The sequence below is a fragment of the Suricata suricatta genome, chromosome 10, assembly GCF_006229205.1.
Source record: "Suricata suricatta isolate VVHF042 chromosome 10, meerkat_22Aug2017_6uvM2_HiC, whole genome shotgun sequence".
Lineage (NCBI taxonomy): Eukaryota > Metazoa > Chordata > Mammalia > Carnivora > Herpestidae > Suricata > Suricata suricatta.
The window spans coordinates 15,843,079-15,855,090 of NC_043709.1; the positions used below are offsets into that span (position 1 = coordinate 15,843,079).

At 41.2% G+C, this 12,012-nt stretch overlaps 1 pseudogene; it reads left to right on the forward strand.

Annotated features, from left to right (window-relative positions):
* Positions 1-9,131: 9,131 nt before the first annotated feature.
* LOC115305078 lies at positions 9,132-10,273 on the forward strand (annotated as a pseudogene).
* The last annotated feature ends 1,739 nt before the right edge of the window (positions 10,274-12,012 follow it).

Below are 12,012 nucleotides of genomic sequence, written 5' to 3' on the forward strand. Positions count from 1 at the left end.
ATCCAAGAGCATTCTGGGAATGGAGATAATGTTCTCTGGTTCCAGTCCAGGCTAAATGGATCCAGGAAAAGAGCCATTGCTGATACTCCAACAGAAAGACATAAAAAACAATGAGATGTGGCATCATATCCTTTTGGGTACCAGATAAAATTGATTCTGTGTTTTCCTAAGAGGTATATAGAAACTACAGAAAATTGAGAGCTTATCCAAATTGACAGTCAGTGTAGTAATGCTTTCTACCTCCTCCAAGTTCTGCAGATTAGATAACCTTTTTAGATAGTAAATCAACAAAATTAATATTAAAAAAAATCACAGTATTTGCCTGGGTGAAGATGAGAAGCCACTATAATACATTAATTTCTATTTCAGTCTAGCCTGACCAACTGTTGTTAAAATAAATGGCAAATGGAAAAAATACACTTTTATACATTATTTTAACCAAAAGGCCAAGAAGCAATAAGAAGCACACTTATAAAAGACAAATCTGTGACTTCTGTGTAATGACATCCATGTCTCAGGTAGAATATAGACCGCTAGCCAATCAATGCTTCTAGCCTAAAAGCAATCAGGCTTCCTTGAGGGAGAAGCATTGTAGCTGACTGGATGTGAGTACAGGCTTTGAATTAGGTAGACACAGGTTGAAATCCTGGCTCAAAATAAATAGCCATTGTGTGAGCTGGAGTAGAGCGCTTTAATCTTCCAGGGTTTCCGTTTTTCCATCTGTAAAAAAGGCAGAAGAATATCTGTAATTTACAAGATGACTGTAAGATTATAAAAGATAATGCATGTAAATCAGTTAGCAGAGTCTGCTGAGCTATGATGCTACACAAATGTTCAAAACAAAGTAAAACAGCAAAACAAATATACAAAAACCAAAGCTGTGGGGGCACACCTTAGTGGCTCAGTCAGTTAAGCACCCTACTCTTGATTTCAACTCGGGTCATCTCAGAGTCCTGAGATCAAGCCCTGTGTTGGTCGGTGTTGAGCGTGGAGCCAGCGAAAAGTTCACTCTCCCTCTGCCCTTGCCCCTCCCCCACTCACACTAGCACTTGAGCGTGCGCATGCCCGCGCTCTCTCTCTCTCTCTCTCTCTCTCTCTCTCTCTCTCTCGCTCTCTCTCTCGCTCTATCTCCCTCAAACAAAAACAAAAACAAAGGTGTGGGGCAGTGTAGGGAGAACAGATGCACATTACAAAGCCATACAGTGAGATGATAAATGGAAGTGTGTGCCTGACGGTAGAAAAACTTACTGGAGCTGTTGAGTTGGGAGAAGAAAGGAGGAGGCTGGGAGAGGAAATAAAATTCCTGAGCAAAGGTATGCATGACTTTGGGGTTGTCACTATGTATCTTGAGACTCAATTCATAGGCAGTCTCAATTCAATGGGAGTTTTGGGCTACATAATCTCTGGGTCCCCTTCAGTTCTAAAGGTCTGGGAATATGTTAGCCAGAGACCACAGTGGGCTGAGGGTGTCCTGACTTCCAGGGGATATCATGTAAGTTCTGTCCCGGCATTTAGATCAATGTTAGGCATCCATTTCTTAAACGAGGCTCCTTTCCAAAGTCCCATTATTCAAACTAGAATTAAGAACGAACCAAGAGGCCAGAAGAGACACACTGTTCCTAAGTTGGGATAGATGTTGAATTTGGTTCTTTGTTGTTCAAGGATTGTAGAAATTGGGGTTCTAATGAAGATTCAACAACTAGCTACAATACTATGTGTCCCCACATGCCTGTAAGTGCCCCATATGCTGTTGAGGATGTCTGGAAACAATAGGCAAGGCACAAGAAAGAGCTGGCAGGGTCACCTTAAGTAATCATTCTGCCTCTACCAACTTCTTTTTCATATTCTTTTTGCTCCTTGAATGCCCCTTTCCCCTTGATCTCTGTCTCACTGCAGAAACTCTTCTGTATTTCTCTTGGGCGCTAAAGGTAAAGGCAACCCCTCCAGGAAGTCATTTGTGCTTCTGTCAGATAGATGCAGTCTCTCCCAAGGTCCGTCTTCAGCACGGTGCGCTTCTCTGCTGGCATTCATTGCTTTCTCATTTGTGGTGCAGCCCTTGCACAGAATCCTCCTCCAGGGTCCAGCCTCATTTATCCAACTGCCTGCTCCAAGGCAATCCTGGAGTTCATGGTATCTCCCTGCAGAGTAGAGTGGTTAGGAACTCTGGAGAGAGCCAATCTGGCTCCATCGTGCCTAATTGGGTAATCTCCAGCAAGTTGCTTACTTCCTCATGGAGTTTCTCATCTATAAAGCAGAGGTAATAGCATCCCCAATTTGGAGCATACCTCTTGTTAAAGCTCTGATAGTTTTCTATGTGCTTCTTTCTTTTGTAGCATAGATCATCAATGTAGTTTTTTATCATCAATGTAGTTAAGTCATTGATTAGACAGTTAACACTTTGATATATGTATTTTCTGTTAGAATACAAGATCCACTGAAGCAGAGACCACCTCTGCATTACTCACTGCTTTATTTCAAGTTTCCAGAAGTTGGTTGAATGAGTGAGGGAATGAATGAATGAATGAATGAATGAACATATGTATGAATGAATTAGACACTGTGATATTCTACACCAGATGATTAGTTCCTTGAAGGAAGATTGTATCTTTCTTATCTTTATATCCCTTACAATGCCTAACATGGAAAAGTGTTGAACATTAAGAAGAATTTAACTGAAGAGTCCTCTCAGTAGAAGGGTGGGTACACTCAGGGGAGCAATAAGAATTCTCCCCATAAATCCTATGTTCTCCTGAGGTAGACTAGTTGTCTTTCTTCTCTTTTTTGTCTCAGCTTCTCTACCTGTGAAAGCAGAGTAATTGGCCCATGACATGCAAACACTACCTCACTAGACCTCAGGCTGTCAGCTCAGAACCCAGGGCCAACCATGTCCAGTTCCCATGACCTCATCAACCAAAATCATGGGGCAGGGTAGACCCCACCCTTACTGTCATTCACTGGCATGAACACACAGCCAACCTCAGGGCTCGGACATCCATGCTTATTAAGTGGAGTTGTAACCTCAGCCACATGCATAGAGTTTTATAAAACATATTTGTGTTGACTTATACCACAGGCCATTGCACTAAGTAAACCCATCTCAGACATACTGAATCTCAGAATCTGCACTTAAAGTACATGGGTTTTGAAATTGGAGTTCTTTTAAAATTTTTGTATCTTCCATATCCAAACATTTGGAAGTAAGTTGGTATTTATCATTCTCTTATATAACTGTTGCAAAGAGCACTGACCCTGAGACCTGCAAAAAGCCTAAAAAAAATCATACATATACAAAGCTCTAAATGTATGGTTGTAGACACATGCTCATTGAAATATACTTCATATTAAACATCGTGCTATATATACCAAGTAGTACAAATACAAAGGTAAACATGAAACAGACTCAACTCCCAATGATTTTACTGATAAGCAAGAGAAATGGAATCATAATAATAATTTATATTGATTAGAGTATCTTTGGATGCAATAATAGAAAATGCTAATTCATAGTGGTTTCAATAATTCAGGAATGTGGCAGCAAATCCAAAGGTGAACTAGGTTTTATAATTGGGTGAGTTTGTGGTTGACAATATCATCAAAAATCCAGGTCTTTTTCATTTCTCTGCTCTGTGTTTTCAGTGTTGCCTTCTTCAGTTTAGGAAATGACTTCACTCCTCTGTGCCAGATCCAGATGTAACATCTGGATATGACAATATCCAGAGGCAAAATGAGTCTATCTCTCCTTTTTTCTCCTTTGTAACCCCCCTTTGCCATTGTTGCATTATTTCAGACCTGGGTCACATTCCCAATTCTACCCCAACCACTGGCAAAATGGGTTACAGACCATGGTGAGGATTTATTCCTGAGGTTATGAGTGTGGTCATGTTTCCAGAAACATGTGGAAGAAGTAGACGCTGAAAAGTAATTAAGGTTCTAGAACTCGGAGCAAGGGAAGGTAGATAGTAGGAGGGCAGCTAATCTGCTAGATTATTTAATGTTAAATTGGCATTTGATGCCATGCAACTCATTTTAATACCCATTATCACTTGAATATAAGCACCATAAGCTCAGAGGTCATTTGTATGTTTTGTTCTAGGATCTATCAAAAACACAGTGAAAGTTCCTGGCACACAGTAAATACTCAAGAAATATTTGTTGAATGAATGAAATATTGACTGCATTACTTCACACTCATGGAAAGAGAAGTTCAGAGTGGTTATATGGATTATCCAATCATCTAGCTATAGAATCTCAAAAGAAAGATTTAAATTTGTATTTGCTAGATTTCATACCCAGCATTTCTTTAAATTATTTTGGCTTAACTGCCTTATTTATTAGAGAGGTATGGATAAAGTGTTCCTCAAGGCATCTTAAAGGCATAGGTACTGATTCTTACTGGTATAGTTAGAAAACTTTATGGAGAAAGTACAGATAATTTCTACATGGAGTTCTTAATGCGCACCTTCATACAGATAATAGCAAATAACTCTAGCTGGGATCGAGCCCAAAATCCCAAATATTCATGCAATAATTATATGCAGATGATCTGTATAAGAGCATAAGAAAAGTATTTCTCTTATTTAAAAAAGTCTTTGCTTTATTTTTGGCTACTGTATTTAATAATAACCCACTGGATTTTTTCTTATCAGTTTTTACTTGGTATGTCAACATTTGCCTTAAGTTGTAATGTAAGAGCTTCATGATCTGGAGTGGTGTGCCTGGGCCATTTCATTCATTGCTATAGTCATTCAACAACTATTTATTGAGTATCTCATGGGCCACATGGTGTTCTAAATGTGTAGAACACGGCAGGGAACAACACTGGCCAAGCATCCATTTGTACACTAAGCCAGGTGGTGGTGAGGGTTATGAGGATGCTCAAAACAGTGGAAAGGGATAGAAACCCAGGATGGTGGGGAAGAAAAGGACATTCTTCTATACACAAAGTTGGAGACAGTCTCTCAGTTAGGTTAATATTAGGTTAATATTTGCACAGACTTGAATGAAGTCAGGATTAAGAACATTCCTGAATTAAAGAACAGGAAGCCCAATGTCCCTGAGACAGGTGAATGCTTGATGTGTTTGAGGAGCAGTGAAGAAGTCAGTGAGACCAGAACAAGACGGGGTGTAATGATGGCAGAAGGTGAGGTCAAGGGTCCCCAGAGTGCGCTATGAAGCACTCTGGCTGGGCAGGCATGGCCTGTGGAAGGACGAGTAGAGGAGCAGGCTTGCTGCCTCCAGGCAGACTCCTGGAATTCCATCCAGGGGAGAGGACACACCAACAAAGGCCATTCTATAATATCCACATGCACAAGTGAAACGATTCGCAGTTCAGCATCTGAGGGAAACCTTGAGAACTAGTGGTAGCCACGGTGGTCTGGGAAGATTCTCCATCACATACTTTGTCCCTAGGAAAATTATGTAACCTCCCTGAGGCTCAGCTTTTTCATCTTAAAGTACTATTATCATACTTACCTTACTTTGCTGTGAGGACTTAGGAAAATAATTCATGCAGTGTGATTAAATCAGTGTCTGGTGGGGCACCTGCTTGGCTCAGTTGGTTCAGCATCCAACTCTTGATCTTGGCTCAGGTTGTGATCTCATGGTTCTGGGGTTTGAGCCTGATACTTCCAGCACAGACTCTGCTTGGGGTTTTCTCTCCTTTGCTCTCTCTTCCACTCACTTGCTCTCTCTCAAAATAAATAAATAAACCTTAAAAAAATTAAAACAGTGTCAGGCATGTCATAGGTGTTCGTTAAAGCACACCATTGTTATTATCATCATTCTTACAGCTATTATTCACTGGTATTTCCTTAGCATGGCAGACACACTCACCAGGTGAGGCTCTTCCCAAGCTAACTACTCAAAACTGAAGATTCTTCCCAGAAACAAAAACCATTTGCACTTGCAGAAACAGTGGCGATGTCGCTCAGAGAAAGTCTGGCAGCCGCAAGAAGTAGTTGAGGATCTGGCATCCCTCTGTGTGAATGAGCAGGAGACAGCCCACCTGAGCCAGCTGGAAAGGAGAAAGAACAAAGCACCCTCTCTCACAGCCTGGGGCGCTACTGCCTGGGACTCCACACCTTAAAGCTCTTTCAGGGCCTTCTCGCAGCATCCTAGGAGCTGACTGTTTTCCCTGGGTGTTCTCTGAAGAGCCAAATGTGACTCATCCAAACGGCACACCTGGGCCTGTGGTTTGGACCATGGTGGAGGGCAAAGGAGAGGGAACTACTGTAAGACCCAGGGTGCATGTAGGAGGCCTTGGTGTAAGAGACCTCAAGGCTGCCTGACTGCAAAGATTTCTTGCCTTCCTACTCTGCCTCCATTTGTCTTTCTTAAACTGCATCCAAGGGCTCTGACCTTGTTGGGGAAGATGACTGTGTACCTGGAGGACTTGGGGTATCAGACAGGAGGGATGGGAGGATGGGGCAGGCATGAAATATATAGAGGGATGGAGGGCCAACATGTCAAGGCAACATGGAGACAGAGAAAGGCGTCTCATTCTGCTTCCTGTCCCAGGCCCTTATTTTCTTACTGGAACAGGGCAGAGCCATGTACTCTATTGCTGTTACTCTATACAGTTTACAAGCACATGCCTCAGGCAGTCTTTCACTAGAGCTGTGCAGTGCACCAGACCCCCCCATGTCAGTGCCCTGGACTTTCCCCAGCCAGGACTCCTACTTGCCCCTCCCCTGGCTCAAAGCCAGCCTTGACTTCTGTTGGTTTCCTTTTAACACATCTTAATAAATATCTGAGAACTCCTCTGACAGGCTGGCACAGCGCTAGGCAGTAGGATGCAAAGGTGCAGAAAACTGAGCTGCTACGTTCTCTCCTCTGGGTCCAGCCTCACTCCCTATGGCTGCACTGGCTCCCTCCCCCACCAACACCGGCCCCACCCCCTCCATCCTGCCATTCAGCAGGCTCCTTATGAGGTCCTGAGTGCAGCCTCAGCGCTGCCACTCACCAGCTATGTGACCTCAGATAAGAAACGTGTTCTCCTAGAGACTGTTTTCTCATCTGCAAAATGGGATAGTCCCTTCTGTTCTGACCACATCAACATGACTATTGTGAATCCTAGAGACAACAGTCACAGAAGACTTTGAAGAAAACATTATACAAAATCCAGACATCAGAAAGGGTTTTAAATCCCTCAGCTGGTATGAATAGCAAGCATGGGAGGCTTTAGGCACAATGGGATGTCTTCCTCAAGGCATCAATGACGGGGTTCTAGAAGTCCGTAGAGTGCTTCTCAGCTTTATTCCAAAGTGTTGATTAGGTTCCTTGGCCACTGGAAGGGGACTAAAAGGTCATCCAGAACCAAAGTGAGTAGCACCAAAACAGTCACACAACTTCCTTTCTGTCTCTCCTCAAGTGACTTGTTTTTACTGGAACCCAGTTTCCTCTTCCTGTCTGGGAAACTCTGTTTACAAAGACTACCTCTGTAAAGATAAAGAAAGCAAAAAAGAAAGCTCTTTCCACCAACCAGATTTGGGATCTCACCAGGTTACCTCTTAACCTGAACCAAAATAGGTCATGACTCATCATGTGTGCTTGCAGGGGGAGGGGGGCTTCCCCATGTGTCTTCCCAAGAGAACACATACATCCTGCATGTTTATCAGTAAAAAGCAATCTGTAGAGATACTTCTGTAGGAAAACAAATTCAGAAAAAAAATCCATTTTCAGAAAACTCCTTCACCACACTTGCTTACCATATCCAAGTTCCCCCACAAGGCTGTCTTCTAGGGAAGATCTTGTCTCACACTCCAGTGTACTCCCCACTGCATCTACTCATCCAAGCCAAATTTTCTTTTAATGCATACTACTCCACTTCGAGGCAACAAAGTCCTGGTTGTGTGGCCCCCCACACAGCTCTTTGAGCTTGAGTTTCCTGACTTGTAATATGGCTAATAATGACAGTATTAGCCTACAATGACAGAGTCCTTTGTTTCTGCCCTCCTGCAAAGAAGGTATGAGGAAGAAGCTCCTACTGTCTTTATTTCACAGATGAAGACACTGAATCATGTGACAGTAAGTAATTAGCCCAAGGTATCACACCAGGAGCAAAGCCAGAATCAAAACACAGGCAGTTTGGCCTATGGTTTTAACCAGTATTCTATGCTTCTCAATCCAATTCATTGGCCTGTTTTGAAGGCCAAAAGAGATAACTGGAAAATGGTATTTAATAAATATTGTTATATTATTGGATAGAAATACATGTCAAAGCACCTGTTGTAGTGTCTGACTCATAAAAGGCCTCCAACTTATATTAGTTCCCTTCTCTTCATCCATCATCTCAAAGCAATGCCCCTGACCATCATCTTCCCTCAGGTAGCCCAGAATGTGCTGTTTGAAGGTTATTCCTGAAAAAGTTATAGCACTCAATAAATTTTTCCTCAAAATAGAGTCTTCTGAGTAATTGAATCATTGAGGCAGAGGTGGGGTAGGATGGGTGGATCTGCCATTTTCTAAATGGTGCTTTAACTCAAAGGCTCTCAGCCATGGGCACAAGTATCATCAGTGCAACACAGAGTTTCTGTGATAGTTTCTAAGAAATCTTGATTCTGGATGAGAAAGCATGTTATTTTCCATGATGGAACTCCAAACAGAATAATATTATCTTTACCCATTGTCCTCTCCTCTCTCACTTTATCAAGGATAAAGAAAGACAATGCTAAGGGCCAATTCTCTAAGAAGAAATAACAATCCTTAATGTGTATGCACCTAACAACACATGAGGAAAAATTGATACAGTTGCAAAAAGAAATAGAAGAATCTACTATTATAGTTCAGACTTCAACACACTTCTATAAAAAATAGATAGATTCCAGCAGGCAGAAAATCAATAAAGATACAGTAGAACTCAACAGTGCCATCAGTTAATCCTCAAGCTCACATGGAACATTCACCAAAACAGACCACACTTTGAGCCATTAAACACACCTTAGCAAATGGGGTGTAATAGAAATCATACAATATCTGTCCTCAGACCACAGTGGAATTAAACTAGAATCAGTAACAAAAATATAGCTAGACAAATTCCACAATACTTGGAGATTAAACAATACACTTTTAAATAACACATGGGGATCCCAGCTCTTCACATGAGGGACAGACATGCTGTACAGTTGTCCAGGATGTTATAAGCTATCAGAGCTGGGGATGAGGAAGAGGACCAGGCAGAGGAAGGCTATCTTGAATTGGTCCCCACTGAGATGAAGAAAAAGTCTGGTACTGGTGCTAAGATCTCAGGGTATTTAGGCGCTGAGAAGATAATACTTCTGAACTACATTTAGACAGAGCAACATAGTAAAAGATGAATAGTTATTTTATATAAATTTGAGGAAGGAAGTGCAGTGGATAAATTCTTAGCTGTCAGCCAAGGTGGAAAGCTCTACCAAGAAAGGTTAGAACTTAGAAACGGTTGGCTCTGCTGTTCAGTAAAGGATGGTGGCCTTAGAGCCAATGAGAATTTGATGCAGAAGAAGGAAAATTTTGATTATATACCATTAGAGACCACTCGATTAGCAGATCCTGGTGTTGTGGCTTCTATGTTTGGGGTTGATGCTGAATTAGGGGTTAATATTTATCTTGCTGGGATCATAACACTTGTGGATTCAAAATATGGATTAAAACATTTAGCACAGGAAAAACCTGATGGCCTTATCAATGAGACTTCTAGGGAAGCTTCTTTGGCAGATATCTTTATCACTAATAGAACAGACTTGGTATCACAAGAAGATTAGAGCAAATTAAAAATGACCATTACATCCATAAATGGAATGAGAAAAATTTTAGAAACCAAAGATCAAGACTTGATCTCTAATGTACTAGATCTTCATGCCTTCAGTCTCTGTGGAGTAAGCTTGCAGAAAAAAACTCCACCATGTGCCAATAACACAGTCTCACACTGATCAGAGCATTGTTATGGTCACGTTTAAGTATGAGGAAATGCAAAGGAAGAAAGTCTAAAAGTATTTATTCAGAATCTTCTGTGGGAGAAGAGTGTGAGAAGCAAAGATGGAGCTCATATCACAGAAAGGACTGTTACTGATCGAGCACAAACCAAAATCGGATTGTCTAAGGTGTCCACAAGCTCTGTGATCTGGAGGAGACTCCGTTGAGCAGGAAAGATGACACTGAGGGAACAAATTGATTGGTTCTTAGTGATGGGAATTTAGACAAGGAAACCCTTAAATAACTATTTATAGCTACTGTGACTGAGAAAGACAAGTGGACAACACATTTCAGAGAAGATCAAGTTGGCCCAGAACACTAGAAACATTTCTTATCAAAAGGATTGGATGATAACATTGGGAATAATTTCCTATGGGGTGTGCTTCCAGCATCTATTGTTTGCATTACTTCTGTTATGAATTCCAGTATATTTTCAAATAGTGCTTATTTTATGGGATACATAAAATATGGTAAATAAGTATGTAAAATATTTGACATTCATACAACTAAACAAAATGTCCTCTGGAAAATACATACATAACCCATAGGTCACAGAAGAAATCTCAAGAGAATTTAAAAATATTTTGAACTAAATAAAAATTCAATATATCAAAATTTGTGAGATGCAGAGAAAAGTAGTGCTCAGAAAAATGTTTATATACTGAATACACACATTAGAAAAGAAGAAAGACCTAAAAATCAATTACCCAAGCTACCATCTTGAGAAACCACAACAAGAAGAAAAAGAAAGAGCAGCTGCACACTATGCAGTGTTCAGTTGAGAATTCCATCTGTGTTGGCCTCCCTGAGCTCCATCCTCAACTCGAGGTGGCTCCTGGGCTCTGTTTCAGTTCCTCCTCCTCCATATAACACCTCCTGAACCTTTCTCCAGGCAGTAATTTGGGGAAGCATTGATTTCTCTTCTGTCAGAAATCACTGTCTTGAGCTGCCGGCTGCCCAGTGTCATTTACTGCCATGGTTTCACAGTTTTGTCAAGTCTTTAGTTGTCTAACATGGGAGGGTAAATCCAATGTGTCCATTAGTCCATCATGACCAAGCTATTTCAAAGCTCCCTTCTCACTTTCTTTGTCACACAGTTAGCAGTTGGGCTGGCCTCACTTCAAACAAATTTCTGTGTGAGAATCACAGTTATGAACCACACAGGGACCCAAATGTTTTGCATAGTTTTGCGTGGTTTGTGTGTGGACATGTGTGCCATGCTAGCAGCTGCAGGCCAATGCGCTGGTAACAAGAGAGCTTAAACAACTAAGGTTACAAATTATTTTCAGGTTCTGGCCCACTGATATCACAGCATATATATTTAGCCCTTGCTTCTATTACATCAGTGGTTCCATGGGTGTGTGTGTGCTCGCAAGGGCACGTGCACGTGCATGCGTAGGTGTGGGGGTGTGCACATGCGCATGTGTGCATGTTGGGACTTCGAGGTGGGTGGTAGAAAATTGATGCAAAAATTTCCACATCTTACAATTTTGTAACCTACTTTGTGCTGTGTGCCAGATAACTTGAAATACATTATAACTTTTAATCTTCACAATTACCTTGAAAACTAAATGCAAGTCTTATGCTTATTTTACGGAATTTGAGTTCAATGGCATGTTCCCCAAGGTCATGCAGTGGATCTGTGATGAAGCCAAATGTTGAGCACATAGCCATCTCTCTTCAAAGCCTTGTGGACTTAATCACCATGCTCTTCTGGCTTTTAACTTTCCACTTCCTGTACTGCCTAAAAGATGGTCAACACATGGCTGAGCTTTAATAACTGCTTTTGCATTTACTGAATCTTAAGGTATATCACTTTCAAAACTATTTTTAACATACTTGCTTGTCCTCAGTACCTCTCTCAATCACAGTGCCTAGCACACAGTAAATGTTTAATAAATAACGTTTGTCTCAACAAGCAATATTACATCTCAATAGGACATAGTGCTATGGAGTGTGACAACCCACGTTTAATGATGAGTGGCATTTTTTTATCCCTACTTGCAAGCATTATTTGTCCATTTTCATATAATTTGCTGTTTTGATTTTATAAAGAGAGAT